We start from the raw sequence: 19,824 nt of genomic DNA on the forward strand, positions 1-19,824 counted from the left end.
GTAGATGGAAAATGAATTTTTTTTTTCCGGATACTGCTGAAAGTGTTGACTGATCGTTTTTGTAGTACTGTCAAAATAATTTTTGTTGTTTTCATTTCAGTTTACCAGTAACTCCTACTGTAGTGAAAGTTGTTACATAAAATTGGCCTGTATTTTCTTGCCAAAAGACTCCAGTATTGTTTAAGCAGCGGTGCTGAATGGTTGAAGCACAAAGTCTCTATTCAGCACCCGGATTCTGTGTCTCTTCTGGTAGCACAGATCAAAACCTCCTTGTATTTAAGATTGAAAATTCTTCCATTTTCTTTTGAGGTGGATTTGGTTTTGGATAATCTGTTTGTGAATTATTTCAGCAAGAGTTCACCTTCACAAGTTTTAGCTGGTACAGATCTCATTTTAACCACGGGAACCGATGAACTCAGCTGTGCAGGCTTGTTCTGCAGAGGAATCTTGTTTCCCCTTCAGTTTTTGTTTAGGAGCTCCTGACAGCCCAGGTTGTCAGAGCTGTTGCTACCACTTTGGGTGGAAACCATTTCTCTTGAGATCTGACCAAGTATACATTCAACTCAAAAACATCTGGTAAAGTGACCATCTGATTTTAGGCTGCCTTAATTGAAGCTTCTCAAAGTTGCCTGGCCACACTTGTCCCAAGGATGTTCTACTGCTGTACCTTGGCAGTGTTGGGTTCATGGTTGGAACTGGAGGTCTTTTTCCAACCTAAATAATTCTGTGATTCCCTTCTTCAGGTGTCTTTGTTGCTAGTGACTGAGCCTCCAAACTTTGATACCTTTCCTACCTGTTTTCCTTCCCCCTGTACTTCATTTCTGGTTGGCATCTCATCCTGAGTAGTCCTGTTCCTGGCAGTGCCTTGTGTCCTGATTATTCTTTTTACTTCTATTTTGTAAAATCCTATAGTTGAATCTGTGGAAGAGCTTGCTTGGTTGACATTTTTCTGGCAACCTGTGGTTTTTATAGGGGAAATTCCCATATTTCTAATTTAAAATTCTTACTTTAGGTTTTTATTGAAGGCAGCAAAGGGTGCCTTTTCTTGTTGTCTTTTTTTTTTTTTTTTTTTTTTTAAATATTTGTTCCAGTAGTCAGTTGTGCAGATGTGTATTACCCTGGTAAAGCTGTAAAATAGCCAAGCTGTGCTGATCTTCACTGGAGGTGGAATAGTTCAAAAAAGGCTTTGTGGTTTGCTTTCATTGTTTATACTTAAAAATAATTCAAGAGAGAGGTGCCTTTTTATTTACCAGGCATTTGCAAGTAAACTTTAAAAACCCATCAAAGCAAATAATAAATAATTTTCTTTACAACACAGAGCCTTTTCTCTTTTTTTGTGAAGAGATGGGCTTCTTGCCAGGCATCAAAGTTTTCAGAAGATTGCTCCTATTTTCTCGTTATTATGTGTCAAATACTAAAACATTAAAAATTGTTGACAAGTTTTTTTTTTAAAAAGATACCCAGGATTGACACCTTTTGCTAAAATATCATTTAACTTCTTTTCAGGTGGAAAATAATGGCTATTATAAGAGGATATCAGTAAACAATGCTGAAACAGAAGTTCGGGGGGTTTTTTAAGAATGAATTTTAAATTATTAATTGCTTCTGGTAACTTAATGCTGTGACTTTGGAGTTTTCCAAAGAGGGCAGTGGGACTCACTCTCAATGTAGTTCCAATCTGCTATTGTATCTATGACTTACTACCTGTATACATATATTTATAATACATATATCTGTATATGTATGTACACAGTACTTGAAGCATTGAATAAAAATAAAGTTTTGTACTTGGTTCAAGCTGTCTGGGTGCCTTCTACAGATACAGAAGTACAGTTATCAAGGAAACATCCATTTTCTAATTGACTGAAAAAGGTGGTTGTGGTTGTGCATCACTTCTGTGCATAGCAAATTCTGAAGAATTAAAAAAAAAATGACAGAAAATTTACTAGGGAAACCAAAGACTTAAAGTAATGGTCATCTGTTCATTGGGCTGTGGTTGAAACCAAGAACAGGGCAAAAAACTTTGCACTAAGAAGTTGTGGCTAAAATGTACCTGATGAACCAGACAGGAAATTCTGCAGAGAAAAAGGGGAAATAAGAACTTGGATCTTGTTAATTAAAGTTGTGGCAAGCTGACCTTTTGGGCCTTCTTGAAAACTCCAGTGTGGGATGCGTCACAGCTGGTGTTTGAATTTCTCGTGTCTCTTCTCATCACAGTGGGGGGAAAAGTTCTTTATTGTGCTGTGTTTGCCCATCAGGTGCAAGTCTCTGGCAGGAGGGAGATGGAGCATTCCCTGAGACAATCTGAGGGTATTTTTGGGAAGCAGCTTTTTGGAGCATGGGATGGAGACCGGTCAGAAAGGAGCCTTTGACAGGAATGGAAGACTGAGCAGGGGAAAACCAGCAGTCTCTGGAAATGTTCAAGCAGGGAAAGAAAGACTTATTTCAGGGATGCATAGGGATTTGTGAAATTAGGTTGTTAATGGATTGAGAACAAGTTTGAAAAAGAAAAAATGGGAAACCACAGTGGACCAGGGGAGTTACTTAAAAGTCTTTTATTCATCTTGCTTTTAGTTTCACTGTTCATGAGTCCCATGTTTTATGTATTTTACTAATAACACGAAGCTCTGGAGTTTACAGTGCTTTTAGTGTTTAACAGTGCTTGTTCTGAAGGAGGAAGCAGAGCTCCTCCATCACACAGTGACTCGGGGTCCCAGAGCAGGGGTGGTGAGGCAAAATGTGAACCTTGAGGCGGCCCTAGGCCAGGAGGCTGGAAATGAACAGAAACCTGTGTCCTCTGAAGGCTGAGACAGAAGGTCTTATTTGTATTTTTAAGAGTCAGTAGCACTCCTCCACACAAGTCTCGAGAAGAATTGCAGAGTGTGGCATCCCTTTCTTCAAAGGGTTGGTCAGAAACTCAGCTGGTGGAGCTCCTTGTTGATCCAGGTGTGTTTGTAGCACCTGACGTGGATGAATGTTACAGAAAACAGAAGAAATTTGAGTCTTGCATTGAGCTCATCCCATGTCTCTCGTGTGTAACCTTTATGTGGAGAAGAGAGGAAGTCTAAGAGCCCAAGAATCCAGTCAGATTACCAGACAGGCAGAAATTAAACTGGGATTAAGAAGCTTGAGCAGGAGGAACATGGCAGAGATAAGCCAGTGCACAGGTGGGGCCACTCACAGAAACAGAACGTCTGTAGAGTATGTGTTAAAATGAACATATTTAACATAAATACATCATATAGATGTTTCCAAAATACGTATTAAAAAAAGGAATAAAAGCTAGCAAGAACTCTCTTAAAATCTTTAAAATTATTTACTAGTCCTAGATGATGAGGATAGGGAAGAGTTGCAGTGGTTTTGTCACCTCCTATAGGTGAGGGTTTCAGAAATCAGCTTATTGAGGCATTCCTTTAGAAAGCTGTAGGATTTAAATCAAGTTAGAAGAAGACTTGCAACACAACTTTTGACTTAATCTCAGGGTGACGCTGCTCTGAGAATAAGGCAAATGCAAATGCCAGGCACTGGAGCCTGTTGAGAGCTGGATGCCCTGGGTTTCAAAACATCTCAGTGCATTGCAAGGACTAACACTGGGAAATCGGTCAAGCACCAGATTTGGTCTGAGTGAACACTGTAGATAAAGTTCACCTGTCTGCCCTGTGAGAAAAAACAAAATGGGATCATGAGTGCAGAGTGAGGATGTGCTTGAGAGTAGTGTAAGATGCCCGAGGCAGAGATGGAAAATCCACCTTTCCTCAGAGGAGAGAACCCTCTGTGATCAAAGGGTCATTTTGAGGCTTTGGAGACTTGGTTTGTCAGAGACACTTGAGGGAACTGGGGCAGAGGAGAGGTTTTCTCCTGCATTAGCAGGACATGCAGGAGGTTACAGCTGTAATTAGGAAGAGGAGAACAGAGAAAATGCTCTGGATTTTCCACAGTGTTTTAGAATGCCACTTCTGCAGGGAAAAATCCCCAAAAGATGTTTAACAAACCAAACCTGATGGACTGAAAAGGAGGCATATTTCCCATCCTGGAGTATGGAGGTGGGTGGCTGGATGGCAAATGTGCCCATGGATGGTGGGATGAGGGAACTGGTGAAACTCTTGTTTGTTCTAAATTGAATCCAGAGAGGGTTAAACAGGTCTCACTTCTGGAACTGCTGAGGATAAAAAGCCTGTTTTTGTCATGTCATTTTGCAGAAATGTTGTTCGTAAATGGGAAAATAAGGTGACTGAAAGGGATGTGGAGAGGGAAGCAAGAAAGGAAAAACTATGGAACTCACCAGGATTTGCTTTGTCCTTGGTGGGATTCAGTGACAGAGAGAAAGAAAATGGTTTCAAATTCTATTTTTCAATCACGCAAGTGATTAAAGGAGGCAAGAAAGGGAGAAGGACCTGCCCTGGAAGGACGAAGTGAGCACTGAGGAGATTGTCCAGAAACAGTTTCATTTGTCTTACTTCACTGTCATTTTTTTTCTGTGCATTTAATGTGTATTTAATCTGGTTGGTTCTAGTCAAACTCAGCTCTGGAATTAGCAAACATGCTCTTGTGTCTTTTGGGTGTCTCATTATGGAAGGGTGGAAGCAAATCCACCTCTTACTCTTGAGCTGATGCCAGACAATTTGTGATACCACAAATTCAAGCACTTACATGTCAGTGAGGTCTCAGGAAATCACTTGGATAGTTTTAATGAAAATGGTTTTCTTAAGGCTTATGTTAACCTATTTTTTGTATTAAAAAGTTAAAATGGAGAAGCAGAAAAGATTTTTGAAAAATGGAAATTTATAGTTTTGACCAGTAATAGGAAGCATAATAAGGTTTTGCTTTGGTTTGGTTTTTGGTGGTTTTATTTATATTATTACTATCTATGATATAAATTATCAGCTTTTAAAATGATGAGAAATCAGTACGGGAAAAGGAAAATCTTTTGTGCTTTTAGACCAGCGACACAAATGCAGAATTGGATGCTTTGCTGGGCTTGTAGCTATGTTTTAAGTAAAGAGAATTTCCATAGTTTTTCAGGCTGAGTGAAGTTGGGAGCAATTTGCCGTATGATACGGAATACAGTGAATCAGCATTCGCGATGGCAGCTATTTATAGTTACTCTATTTTTATTCAAAGGAAAACAATAGCACTGAATTTCAGGCAGTTGGACCAGACACTCAGGAAGGTCTCTCTGGAAGCTGAAGGGGGGGAAAAAAAAAAAATCATCTTGCTGGATCTTGAGGGCTGAGCTCGTGAGCCTCCGCCAGCATCTCCATTTCAGTGCCGTCCTCCGAAGGTGAAACCCGGGGCTGTGCTGGGGAGCTGCAGGAGCAGATGCCTCTGAAATGTGGTTTTTATCCACTGTTGAGAGGCTGTCGGCGTTTCTTGTGTTTTGTATTTGAAGAGCTGAGCAATGTAATTAATGCCTGGTAATTTTTATCGTCTCTTCCAGGTTTTCTGTGACCGTTCCATGTCCTCCTGCTGCTGCTGCAGCCAACGTGGATCCGAGTGCCGTGGCTACAAAGGCTTGTTACTGTCTCATGCTGGGTCCCTCAAATCCAAGAGCTACTTGGCAGTTTCCAAGGCAACCACCTGTGGAATAATTAAAAAGGATGAAGTGTTAGCGTGCCAGATATAAGGAATTCTTGCCTGGAGAGAGCGTTTCACTTTCTTCCGTCTTGAAGAATCAAACGTGCTTCTGCCAGCAAAGTTAAGGTAGTACAATTAAAAAGCAATGGTTTATTTTCTGGAAGTTTGAGGTGGAGCAACAAGGCTGGAATGGCTGTATGCTATACAGAGATGACCACGGTTCCTTCTGGGTTAATATTTTGGGTAGTTTTAAACAGAAAATGCACAAGAAAGGTGGTGATGGAAAAGCAGTGTGGGTGATCAGTATTTTGTATTAGTAAAACAGTTGCATGGACTGTTTTGCACTTTATTCAGTCTTCCCTCGGATGGTTTTAAGCTGGGAAGGACTAAAATGGAGCATAAATTAATTTGGAGCATAAATATAGGAAGTGCAGCCTTCATGCCAAGCACGCTGAGATTTCTTTGGCATTCAGTGAAGTGATAGATATAAAAGGAATCTAGGAGTGGGCTCACTGCAAAATGACAGTCGGAATCCAGGGTTGATCTTTATCCCAGAGCTTAAAGGGTGGGCAGTGACTTAAGTCCATACTGAGCCAAACTGATAATCAGGTTTAGCTGCTTCGGTGAAGCAGCAGCCAAAACCATATTGAAGTCACATATTCCCAGATTCAGAGCTGAAATTGCATGGTGGGAAAAAGCAAATATTAAGCAAAAGAAGCCTGTTAGAATAACAAAAACTGGCAGATTTGATTCTGAAAGTCTGAAATGTTGCATCAGAAGTTGGTGGCGAAGGTGTTAGACTTCAGATGACTGGTAAAGTTCTTCTCCAAGTATTATATGTTACTGGATGTATTTGCTCATTATATCTTCCTTCTCTGCCAGTCATTCAACTATAGTTGAATAGAAAAATGTTATTCATTTCTGACAATGGAGTTAAATGGAGAAAAACCACATTCCCATTGTTCCCATAGTCCAAATAACTGCTCAGTTAAGTCTGGTTACCTTGCCTGATGCTCTTCTACAGTTAATTTTAGGCCTGATGCTTTTGTGTAATTTATTTTAAGGAAAAAAAAAAAAGTCCTAAATTTTGAAGCAGAAATATTTGGGATGCCATCTGGGCTTTACATAATAAATTTTTCCTGCCAAAATGTTTGTGGGATTCTGTTGGGATGTGGATGGGATTTCACATTCCATCCCTTCCACAGCACAAGAAGATCATTGTTTCTTAGATATGGTGGGTCCAAGAAGAAATAAGAATTGTGTGGTGGCAGCTCTGTGATCTGAGGAAATACGAATAGAATCAATCCAGTAACAGCTCTCACCTTGTACAGATGTTACCTAATTTCAACAGCAAATATTTGCAGCTACCAACTGAGTACAGCTGCAGTTTTCTACCCTAATACTTGATTTCCTGTTCATTGGTTGGTTGTCACCACATCTTAAGTGCCCAAATGGTTTTCTTTATGAAGTAACCCTTCAGCCTGTTAATTCCTTTCAGTATGGAGCTGAGGAAAGTGGGTTTTTCAGGCAAATGCTGTTTTCACATGTGGAAGGAGCGTTCTGGCAACGTGTCTGCACCAAGCCCAGTGAGGAGGATCCAGAACTGAGACACTCTGCAAAGTAGAGTGAAGGTAGTTGGTGTGTGTGGATCCACATCCTTGATCTTTCCAAGCAGCATAAATAGTTCTCCAAGATGGAATTGTGAAAGAGCGCATCTGTGGAAGCCTAATGTAGTAGCAATCAGGTGCAGTAGTGCAGGATTCCCAGGAGTGTACATGCAGGAGTTTCAGCTTGGATGCTTCCTGCAAAACATCGCAAACACATACAAATGCCTCCATTTTCCTGTTTTACCTCAAATGCTGTGGGTAAGGTTTTTCTCATGAAGCTCAAATGTCCAGGTGCTGCTGTAGCCAGTGGTGAACAGCAGGTGGGATGAACAGCTTCCTGACATTTCCTATTCCAGACCCCCTTGAAGGGGAGGGATGACTTGTCTCTAAAAAGTTGCCTCTAGAAAGGAATCCATTTTTTCCATGGATAGTTCAGCCTGGACAGCTGATTCAGTCCTGGTGACAAAACTTCCAGGAACTTTCAAGTGTGCAATTAGATCTCTTTGTATATAAAATGAATCCATCTATTTTTGTTTCTCCATATTCCATTCCTATTCCAGAATTTCCAGAGCTAAGGGAAGTTTTCCCAGCCTTCATCTGCAAGCCTGTGGTTCAGTATTAAGGGTAGTGAAGAGCCCCATGGAGTTTGTTAACATAGTTTGTAAGAGAAATAAAAACATCCATGCTAAATTTAGGCAGCTGTGCTGTGTGAAAGAAAATACAGTGACCAGGCAAGATTGATTTCTGATGGTTTTTATACAGGTTGTGTTTTAATAATCTTTATCCCTGGGAAGTTTTACAGGACTGAAGGGAGTGGATGGTTAGAGGTAGTGATTTGTTCAATAATTTTAATCTCTTCAAGTGTTTCAGTACTTGTTGACACAGAAGTTGTTTCTGTAGCCTTGGCTGTTAAGAATTAGTTCCATGTGCACCCAAAAAAGTAAAATTTTCTTTCTGATTCTCTTTCTGTGGCAGAAGATTTGTTTCACTCCATGTTGGAGTAACTCGGTGTCTTCTTGAAAGGAAAAAAAAAAAAAGGGAAATAGTGATAGGATAATTCTTTCAAAGATTGTTTTGATACAGTGGTTAGTATTTCCCTATTTTTATACCATCAGATCAGCTGTATCAAGAGTCAATTACAGAGTTACAGTGTAGTAGTCTAAAAGTGTCATTAAAATACCCATTAATTTTGTTAAATGAATTAGGGCTGTTTCCTGGAATAGGTAGGACTTTCATCTTGTTGCTTGGAAATCCAGGTAATTTTTCAGGTTGGGGTTTTTCAAAGGGAGTTTTCCCTTCTAGCAAGAGTGGAAATGTGGGGGAAATTCAGGGAAAGAGCAATAAGCTCAAGTCACCTTTGTGGAAGAAGGAACTCGAATAATGAATGGACCCTTTTGCTTAGACTTGATTTTCCTTTGAGGAGGGAACTGTTCTGCTGCACTTTGGTGGATGGATCTTTTATGGGGAGCAAAGCTACATTGGGACTTCAGTGCAAACAGAATTCTCTACAAGGTGACAGACTTTATGCTTAAGCACCTTATGCTTAGATCCCTCTCACCCCTCCAGCAGGTCCTGCTGGGCATTTTGGATGTGCTTTTCCAGCACAGTTCAGATGATTTTCCATGATAGACAACACAGAAAATCCAAAATAGAGTAAAAAGGTCTGACAACCTGCAGAGAGGTAGTGAAGGTAAGAGGAGAAAAGCATCTCTTGTCATTCACTGACCTAGAGCAGTGATACGTGTCCAGCAGTGGCCACAGGGGGGTTATTGAGGAGCACAGAAACAGAATGGGATTAGGATCCTCCTTCTGCACACCCTTCATTGCCCAGACGTCTGTAGTACATGGATTGACTGAGCTGGATGGTTGTTTTTTTTGTTGTTGTTTTTTGTTTGTTTGGTTTTTTGTGTGTGTGTTTCTTTTTGTGTTTTGTTTTGCTGAGGTTTGTTTTCGTTTTGTTTTTCTTTTGTTTGTTTGTTTGTTTTTTGGGTTTTTGGCAGTGTTTACTGGACATGTCTTTTGGAATTCTTAGTGAGTAGAACTGGGAAATCTAAAGCTCTGTGGTTCCCCAGCTTAACTAACGCATGAGCCTGTTCACTGAGGAGCCATATTCTTTTGTTAACTTCAGAGCATGAACTCCATTTAAAATCCACTTTTTGCACTGGAAAAGACTTAAGTAATTCATGCATAACATTTTCCATTACAACCATAATTTTCTAGAGCTCAGCCTGGTGCAGGTGTTGAGTCAGTTCAAAGCCTGCTGACCTCCATACATGAAATAAAGCCACTTGCCCCACCTCCATTCATCTTACTTCACACTCAGTTTCATTGAGATTCCTCATTAATTGCACTCCTGAATATCGTTTGTGTATTTTCATGTCCAGTGAGTAATCTGCACGCATTTCTTTTTGGATTTTTCCTACTTATTTACTGCCTTTGCTACTGTGAATAACTTTACTATCATCAGCAGATGTTGTCGTCTCACTGTTGAGCCCTTTTCATGTCATTTATGAATTCATTGAACAGTGCTGGGAACAGATCCCTTTGGAAAGACGAGCTGAAATGGCACCAAGTCCTGCCAGAAGCAGAGTGGGTTTGCCCACTTCTGCACATGGCACAGCTGAATTTGTGGTAAAATCAACTGTGCTGTTTTGGTACACTTGTATATGTGGAGTCATTGCAAAATACTTTGTAGGAATGGCTAATAATCTGCAAGATACAACATCATTCTTCATCACAGAATTGTTAAAGTTGGAAAAGACCTCTAAGATCACCAAGTTCTACCCTCAGTCATCACCATATTCACCACTAAACCATATCCTCAAGTGCCATTTTTTGACTGCACCACTTCCCTGGACAGAGTGTTCCAGTGCTGCCTATTTGTAATTTCACTTTAGAAAGATTGGATGGGCAAGGGATTCACCTTTTTGGATGACTGAGGATGATGTTTAATGTTTAAATGTCCACACCTGCTTTGTTCACAGCATTTTTCATCTGAGTTTTTAGTCTCAAAACCAACTTGATCGGAACCTCCTGGTCTGTCCCTCTCTGCATTGTCAGTAAACTCAAAATTATATTGAATAGGGGAAATTAGGCAACAGAATCAATCTTCACAATCATAAATAGACACTTGCTTTAGATGAATAAGTGTAGGAAATTGCTTGAGCAGTAGAAACGTTACTTGCTCTTGTTTTCCAACATTAATGTAGCAAACATCTTACGTAAAACTGGGCCAGATCTAGAGGACCTGTAGCATAAAATAATTTTTCCAGTCGTATGTGTCCTGCAGCTGCAGCTTAGGGAAGTGGTGAGTTGAGGACATGAATGTGCTGCACGTGAGTGCAGTGTCCCAATGTCCACTGCTGCTTTCTCTTACCACCTCAGTTCCTTCCTAATTACTCCTGAAATTGTTTGCTTTTTCACTGCTCCTGTTATCAACTGCTGTGAAAACTGTATTTTAACAAAGCTATCAGCAGTGACTTCAAGGTCTCTCCTAATCAGGAAAAAAACTAATTTAGAGCCCCTCATTTTCAGTGTGTAGCTGGCTGCTTTTTTTCTATATACAGGGCCTTGGAATTAATCTACTTGAATTTCATATTCTGTTTTCTCTCCCAGTCATGCTGTATAATAACTAGCTGGAAAAAAAGACTGAGGATAACTGCTTTGATGCATTTACTGGTTTATCTTTAATATACCTGTGACCTCACAGTGTGTCCTTTTCAGCATAATTTATTGTTTAGTTAAATGAGAAAGGTCTAACTCTGGACCTTTACAGGAATCTGATTTGATGTGTGTGTATAAGGGTTTATGTTCTCTGCATGTAAATTAACTGTTGGTTAATAAGACCTTCCTCCTTTCTGCTCTACAACTGAGTTTTCTTCAAGATCTTGTGGAGAAGTTGGTAATTTTTAGGGACTCCCTAAATATCCTCGGAGCCCTTTCAGAGCCCTCCTGTGTGTGACCTGCAGATTGCAGTCCATCAGTTGGTATTTTTAATAATTTGGTTTCCTTAGAAATCTGGCTGCGCCCACGTGCTCCTGGCTGTGTAATTCCTGGTAGGCTTTGGCAGTGAGCAGTGCTCAACTTCCCAGAGAGGATCCTCTTTCCTGGTCCTCTCTACAGGCAGGCGCCAGAGCTGGAAGTTCCCTAAACTGTTACGTCCTGAACTGTGAGTTCATCTGGGTTTTCATGTGGCAAAGAAGCATTTCTGAGGCTTTTTCCCCTCCCCACAGCTTTGTCCCGTCAAGCCTTTTATCTTTTGTCACCTATTGGCCCAGAGGGTTTTTTCATAAGCTTCACCCTTCTGGTTTATTTGAAAAAATTTCCTCTTAACACATCAGTTCTCAGTATTTTTTTTTTTTTTTCAGCTTAACATTTTTCATTTAGTTTGTTAAAGTCTTTATTTTTTTCCTGGAATCACGATATGACTTCCCTTTTTGAAGGACATGCTTTTGAAGGCTTTCTTAATATTGATCTTTATTTTGTTTTAAGTTGCACTTATTCTGTTCTTCCGTATGCAGTATGGGGTCTTTAGTAAGCTGTCACCCCCTTAATACCTTCTCCTTTTTTTGCCTGTTCATTTTAGTTTTTTTAAAAGGAGTTTCCATGTTTTTTCATTGCAGAATGCTTGAGCTTATTGAGGACCCGACTAAGGTCATCTTATCCAACCCTCATGCTGAAGCGGGTATTTTTTTTTTTTTTTTAGTTGCACAGCTAAAAATAGAGAAAACTACTGCTTCGAGTACTGAACTTGAGTGCTTTGTAATCAGTAATGCAGCCACTCTTCAGCAGTGAAGATCCTGTACATAGGTCAGGACTGGGTCAAGTTCTGCCTCTGTTGCAGGTTTTCGGAGTTGTTTGAAGCAGTGCTAATTAACGGTGTCTTAAAAATGCAGTGTTTACATTACAGTGACTACAGTGAGAATTTATCCGTCTCCAAAATCCTGCAGTTTGGCCACTTCAATTTCAGGAGGTGATGTTTGATGCTGATAACTGTCAGGTACCTTCATGGGACTGGGAAAATTTCAGAGCCACAAAATGGTTTGAGTTGGAAGAGACATTAAAGACCATCCAGTTCTATCCCCTGACATAGGCAGGGACAGTTTCCACTAGACCAGGTTGCTCTAATCCCTGTTAAACCTGATTTTGGATATTTCCAGGCTTGGAACGCTGTCTCTCTGTGCTGCTGAACTTGATTCTGTGTCTTCTCTTTCTTAATGTGCTTTTGTTGGAAGGAAGAAGTTTTGAGCTTCGTGGGCTTCTGTGGACTTTGAGATACTCTTGTCCAGACAAAATGACATGACAAAGTTTTTACCAGAAAATTTCTCCTCCTTGTGGCTCTCATCCTGCTGGAATAATTGGAGGATGCTGCCCTAGCCAGTGAAGTGGAATGAGCAGTTTGGTTCATCCTTCTGTCATCAGCTCTGTGTGGTCAGATGAGCTGCTGTCTGCATTCCCTGGGCTGTAGGGAGGGATTTAGACATTCAAAATCCTCATAGACCCAGTGCAGGTGTTGGAAATGGAGTGAATTTAATCCCACCCTGGTATTTCAGTGTTTTGAACTGGTGAATATTTTCAGTTTTAGAGAGTTTTCTCAGTCATGATGGTTAAGAAAGAGCAATTTGGTGCTTGATTAAAAGCAAGGAGAAGGGTTGCAAAGTCTCTTTGGGTGAAGTCATAGTTCTGTCACCTAAAAGGATAAAATGAGAGTGGAATTTTAAATCACGCATGAAGATGTTATAAAATAATGTTGATTGCAAGGAACAACTTGGTTTGACTTGGGTGGTTTCACCTGTTTTTCTTCATTGTTATACATGTAAGTGAAAAGTCTGCAACTTGATGTACTCAGAGACTCCATTTCTAGTAGTATATATTCCATTTCAGAGACCACAAAAGCATTTGGTCACAGGACGGGGGGAATGGATTCAAGCTGAAAGAGAGCAGTTTTAGATGATGTATTTGGAATAAATTCTTTACTGTGAGGATGAGGAGGCCCTGGCACAGGTTAGCAGAGAAGCTGTGGCTACCTCATCTCTGGAAGTGTCCATCATGGGATCATGGAAGGTGTCCCTGCCCAGGACAGGGGGTGGGACTGGATGGGCTTTAAAGTCTCTTCTTACTGAAACCATTCTGTGATTCTGTGAAATGAGGAAAAACCCCAGCATACTCAACAGGAGAAACTGGGTGAGATGAATCTGTCTTTAAAGGTCAGATTAAATTTGGGTGTTACTACTTTCTGTTCGTTCCGTATGGTCAGTGGCAGCTTTGGTTGAGCTGTTTCTGAGTTTTTCAGATGAGTTTGTGTCTGGACTTATTCACACACTACCAAGAAAAGGAAAACCCAAACCCAACCCTGAAGTGGGTCTTTTAATTTACAGGTTGTTAGTGGTTGTTCATCCAAATAAAGGACTGATCTGACTCGCTGGAAATTTTGTGGTGCTTTACCCTCAATATTGTGAGATTGCAGTGCTCAGGTTGTGTGGGTGAGTGGGCAGTCCTGCCTCAGTGTGCAAATACAGACTCCTCTGGGCTGAGATTAATGAACTTTTCCTGTTCTCTTTTGTTCTGTCTGTAGCTTCCTCAGTAAGAATGCAGACTGGTCTAAAAACTATGTAGATTATTACATAATGTAGGGCTGGGGTTTCTTCCAGCCGGGTGGTAGCTGATCTCGGTTTCTAGCAGGTTTGAAAAGCTCTTCTGCCCACCAAACCTTAGAACAGGTGTTTGCTTCAGCAGTGGCATTTGCTGATCTCGTTGTTATGTTAATTTGGGGAAAGACAATGTTTTCTGGAGGTCTGAAGGATGCTGAGAGCTCGGTGTTTATTTGTTCCCATCAAATGAACGTGGATTGAATGGGAATATTCAGGGATGGTGTCAGGACAGAGAAGGATGAGGGGTGTTTTCAGTTAATGTCTGCCAAGAATTAAGGAAAATTAACACAAAATTCTTGTGGTTTGGGAGCATACTCATTGGAGGAGTTGTCTGCTCCACACATGGGGGCTGTACAGAGTACTTGGGATAACTGGTTTGAAGCAAGGGTTCGTGTACAATTTGCAGGGGGATATTTCACCTTCTTTAGATACAGTAATTTGTAGTTAGTTGTTAAACACTTCTCAAGGGAAAGACCTCACAGTCCTTGCTCAGGCAGAAATCACTGTTAAGATTTTGTTGGTATCAAGGCCTGAAAAAGCCTCTGCAATGCCTTAAGTGTGAGACAGGACTCCTCGGCAATCTGTGAATAATCAGCTTGGTGTTTAGTCAGAGAGTTTGTTTCCTTCAAGTTGTCTATTTTCACCTTCTGTAAGGTCCTAAGGTTATTTCAGGAATGATCTTTCTTTTGTTGTCTATTTTAGACACTTGACGTGGGATTTCAGACTCTGCTGATGTGTTGGCAGTGGTACAACATGTGATTGGTTTAGGGTAACTCCTGCTCAGATTTGAAGTGCAAATACCTTCTCTTCTGCAGGTTTTCAGAGCTCTGGTTCCCCTGCAACTGGGGGTTTCACCTAACTAGCATGGTGAAAGGTGGTATTCATGTAGTCCCACTGGATTAAGATTAATCTCACCTAGGTATCTGATTTTTAAAGTGAGATGAGATTTATCCAGAGTCTCCTAATATAATTCCAAACAGCAAGTACTAAGATCTTATCTTTTTATCGTCATGGTTCTAAAGAAGGAACTTAAGCTTCCTTCATAGTTATTTCTTGGTGTTCTGCCATAAAAAGCAGAGAACAGTCTAAAGATAATTGGGCAGAGGAAACTTTGTTCTGGATGTGGAGGGATTTTTGTATTGGTAGAAGAGGATGAGTATCCTAGAGACTTAAGTGAAACTCAGTTGAAAAAAAACCGACTTGATTTGGTATATAAGCAATTTTTTAGAATGATGCTGCTGCTCCTCCTTGAAGCTCTTCCAACTGAAATACACACTGCCATATGCTGCTGGAATACCAGTGCACGAACTGGATTAAAATATAAATGAACAGAACTGCAATTGAGGCTTTAGTTCTGCAGAGGGATCCAAAATGGTTCCCTTTTTCACTCTACTAAACACCTAAAGTTAGTTTTACAACATGCCCGTGGAAAACATTTTGTAGGCTTTGGGTCTGAAACGATGATAAAGTGGTTGAGAGGGAGAGAAAAAGGTATTTTTCCAATTTTCTTGTCCTAATCGAGGTGACTTTGTGCCAGTGTTCCACCTATGGCAAATAAAGAGGTAAGGGAAGTTTTGTAAGCAGCTCAAGAAGATTGGATACTTTGTTGGACATCCAGCTATCCTTTTCCATGGGACTAATCCAGATATTTGGTAGCTTCCGGATCTGTAGCCATAGTTTCACACTCATCTCTACTGCTGCTCTTTACTTAAAATAGCTTTAAGACACCAATATTTAAGTCCTAGCTGGGATTTGGACTTTTTAATGTGTGTGTTAATCTTTTAAAATCTACTTTTGTATTTTAGGAGAATTTGTGGACCATATAAACAGCCTTTGTAATTGGGAGCAGATAGTTTAGATGCCTCATTTTTATGTTTTACGTAGACACTTGCTAAGGAAAAAAACCAAAGTTTCCCAGTTACTCTTCTCCTGAAAGTTGTTTTGAGCCAGAGTAATGATGAATAATAATGAGCAATAAGTTAACAGAGCTGTATATTGCTGTCATTGATGGGGAAGTGCTCCTGCTGATTTTATTCCGAATGCTGATCCCATAGTGGTTGATGCTGTGATATTGGGAGGAAACATCTTAGTTTAATTCATGTGTTTTATTAAAGCCATAGATACTTATTTTAATAAAGACTTCAGGTACTTGTAATCTTAAAAAGGCTGGAAAACTGTGATTCAAAGCAGTTCTTTCTCTTTTTCTCCTTCTTTTTCTCTCTCTTCTCCTTCTTTTTCTCTTTTCTCCTTTTTCTCTTCTTTTTCTCTTTTCTCCTTCTCTTTTCTCCTCTTCTTTTTCTTTTTTCTCCTCTTCTTTTTCTCTTTTCTCCTCTTCTTTTTCTCTTCTTCCTTTTCCATTCTCTTCTTCCTTTTCCATTCTCTTCTTTTTCTCTTTTCTCCTTTTTTTTTTCTTTTTTTTTCTTTTTTTTTTTTTCCTTTTTTTCCCCCTTCTCTTTCTTTCCCTGGATAAAGAAGACCTGACAGGAAAGCATGGAAATTATCAACAGCATTCCTCACCAAGTATTCAGGAACAATTGGGCTACTAGTATTTCAGTAATTGATAATTAATGAGACTTTATAAATAACACTTTAAATTCTTTTTATGTGTCTGCTGGGTTTTTTTTGGAAGGGGGAGGAATGTCAGACAAATTTCTGGCGTTTCTGCGCTACCTTGGAGACTAGAAAATGTTTCATTATTGGCATATGAGATTCTTATGTAACCTGGTAATTCTGGGAACAAGAATTTTCAGAAAAATGCTGAGCAGTTCGAATCTCCTCGTAAAATTAGAAGATTTAAACCCACTGTGCTAAATACTTCTGTGATAAATTCCCCAGAAGTACGAGCATTCCAAGCTCCTGGAATACATTAATTTTTTTAGGATTGCGTCCCTAAGGAGTTAAAACTCCGGATCCCATGCAGTGAATGACACACTGGCAGTTATTACATAAACCCAGTGTGTTTGCTTTGGCAGAATATTAAATTGGGATACAATAAACGTGTGAGGGGAAGGTGAGGAGTTGCTGCCTCGTGGCATCAGGAGCAGAGCTGGTGCTGTTCAGGATGTGGCTTTTGTGTGCAGCCCCCAGCACAGGGCCGTGTGAAGGAGGTTACCCGGATCTCTTACTGCTGTCAAGAGGTTTTTTTTAAATTTATTTTCTTCAAGTTCAAGATCTATAATTCTAGGGGGACAAGCCAGGCAAGGACTTGCCCTGCTTTTTTTCATGTAAAACAGTGTGGCTTATCTTGTCCACTCTGTTCAGAACTCTTATTATATTCCATAGAGAGGACTTGATTGAAATTTTTTTTTCAATATAAAGTGAAAATGGTGGCTTGTTAGTGTTCTCACCTGCTGTGTGAATTTCCTGATTCTTAAGTGGATTGTAAATTGCCATATTCCATTACTTTCTTGAGGGCACAGATAGTCTGACACAGGAATCTACTGATTTGGGATGACTCAGAATTAAAAATGAGTCAGTTATTCCTTACGCGGTTTAATTTTATTGTTTTGTTACATACAGAATTAGAAATCAGCAGGAGTTCAGAATACGTATACTTCTTCTTGTGTGTCAGGAAACAAACTTCCTTCATTATATTATTTCTTTTTGTGTTTCCCAGAGCTCTTTGGGGTGTTGGCCAGTTTGTTCTCTTCGCTCCCTTTCCTCACGGAGTGCAAGGTGTTGGTAGAGCAAGTACATCTCAAAGTCTTATCTTTCCCTGGATTGCTGAACTGGGTGTGCTGTGCACTTTGGTGCCTCCAAGTACTGTCTAAACTTCAGTCAGAAATTCAGGATCAGGAGTTGCAGAAGGGGTGGCAGTAAAAAGTGTTTGGATGATAGAAGGGCTGGAAGGAGAGAGCTGTGTCATGCAAGCAGCAAGCATGTCTTTAGTCACTTCTGTTAAGTGCTTTTCTGGCTAAACTAATGTCCTCCTGCGTAAATTCTCATCATATTCTAATAATACACAATCAGAGTTAGCATTTGCTTTCCCCTAAATTAAGGTCTCGTGTTCTCTTTTTATTTTCTCCTCTTTATTTTCCATGTTACTTCTTGAGGTAATGAGGTGCAAGAAAAATAGCAAATCAGGTATTTTCCATGCCTGTATTTTTGTAGATAAGTTTACCAAGGAGAAAAACCATCTATAAAATGCTTCTTTCAAGGCAAAGGAGGTTGATCATGAGACAGCATAAAGCAGTAGGCATTACATAGCAGTAACAATATAATGAAGCATGAAAATTAACTTCAATACTAACTTTAGGATTTTTACTTTCAAGAAAAGGCAAGCAGTGTTAGGACAAGGGAATGGATTAAAGCTGAAAGGGAGCAGATTTGGATTGGATATTAGGCAGAAATTCTTGGCTGTGAGGGTAGCGAGGCCCTGGTACAGGTTGCCCAGAGAAGCTGTGGCTGCCTCAGCCCTGGAGTTTTTCAAGACCACTTTGAATGGGGCTTGGAGCAACCTGGGATAGTGGAAGGTGTCCCTTCCCATAGCAGGGGGTTGGAACTGGATGGTATTCAGGGTCCCTTACATCCCAAATTATTCTGTGATTCCATGGAATTTTTAGATTCATATCTCTGTATCAAGCCTGTGTGTGGTTCTCTGTGAAGGAAGATAAGAATTTCTCCTCAGAAGTGCGTCTTGGAGTGCTGTTAGGAGCTCTGCCGTCCTAAACCACCAAGCAATGGTAAATATTTAGCAATGCTGTTGCTAAAAAGGGAGAAGTTGCTTCAAATTCAGGCTTGTTTCCCTTCCAGCTGTAATATCTTGCTGCGCCTTTCGCTCCAAGGATGGAAGAGCTGTTTGTTATTTGTCATATCCACAGAGTACCTATGAAAACAAGGTCAGGGACTCGCCTCCCTAATGAAGGAGATGTTTGGCCTGGCGTCGCGCAGTCTGTATCCCAGCCAGACCCACTATTTTCTGAGCTCTTCCCTGAACCCTTGCCAGTCCTTTGGCGTCTCCGCAGCGTGGGTATCAGAACTGGACATGAAGTTCTAGCCTAGAACTCAGCCTGATTTGTTGCACGAACACAACAAATCTGATGTCATCAGCCAAGCCCTTAATATGGCTTTGCCCTGCACTGGCTGTCCCTGCCAGGGTGATTCAGTACAGCTGCTCTCGAGCCCTTTTTCTGGGAGAAAGTGCCCAAACCATGGAGGACTCCTTCAAATCTGGGTGACGTTAATTTGTTAGGATTAAAATCAATTGTTGCCATCAACCACTGTCTCACTGTGGGGTGTTACTGTTTTCTCCTCTGCCAGTGCTTCAGTTATCCACAAACTTAACTCTTAGAGTATTCTTATTATTTTTACGTAGACTGTTTAAAAAACTTCCAGGGCTTAATCCCATGTCTGTTTCTCCTTCATGTCACCTATTGCTCTCATAGGGAAACCGCCATCCACCACCTTTGCAAGAAAAAGCAGTTACCATCTCTGGAAAAGATGAGAGGGCTTGGGTATCCCAGGTGAATATTCTCTACGGTCAGAATGAGTCATTTTTGTGTGGACTTCTAACATGTGGGTGAGTGAATCATCAGGTGTTCAACAGATTAATCTTTTTTAATAGGACATGCACAAGATAATATTTTCTGGCTGAGACAACTTGTAGCTGCCTAAAGACATTATTGCAGAGGTAGAAATACAGTGACGTTGTGTGCTTTGGAGCATGATACCCTGGGAGGTGATCCATGAAACAGCCCAGTGTTGCTTTTCATAGTTCTTGGTGTGCCTTAAGTGGCCTTTAAAGAGTTGTTAGGAATAGAAGATTTTTGGCTGGGGGAAATAATTAAAAGTTGACTGATACTTGTGTAAGAAATTGAGTCAGAGTTTGATTTTCTGATGTGCTTGTGTTACAAAGCAGTTGTAGGTAGGTTGTGCTTGTCTTTTCCCAGTGATAGGAGGAAATGGCCTCAAGTTGCACCAGCTGAGGTTCAGTTTGGATTTTAGTAAAAATTTCTTCACCAAAAGGGTTGTCAGGCCCTGTCACAGGCTGCCCA

At 40.4% G+C, this 19,824-nt stretch overlaps 1 long non-coding RNA gene across 2 annotated transcripts in view; it reads left to right on the top strand.

Moving 5' to 3' along the window:
* LOC136289171 (uncharacterized) overlaps positions 1-19,824 on the top strand; it is a 117,660-nt gene that overhangs the window by 29,927 nt on the left and 67,909 nt on the right. For both annotated transcript variants that reach the window (XR_010720730.1, XR_010720731.1), the window contains exon 2: positions 5,438-5,700. This is a non-coding gene — a long non-coding RNA (uncharacterized lncRNA). The remainder of the gene's footprint in view (positions 1-5,437; positions 5,701-19,824) is intronic.

Source organism: Chamaea fasciata, unplaced genomic scaffold (assembly GCF_029207755.1).
Source record: "Chamaea fasciata isolate MVZ Bird 193981 ecotype frontalis unplaced genomic scaffold, bChaFas1.0.hap1 SCAF_5, whole genome shotgun sequence".
Taxonomy (NCBI): domain Eukaryota; kingdom Metazoa; phylum Chordata; class Aves; order Passeriformes; family Sylviidae; genus Chamaea; species Chamaea fasciata.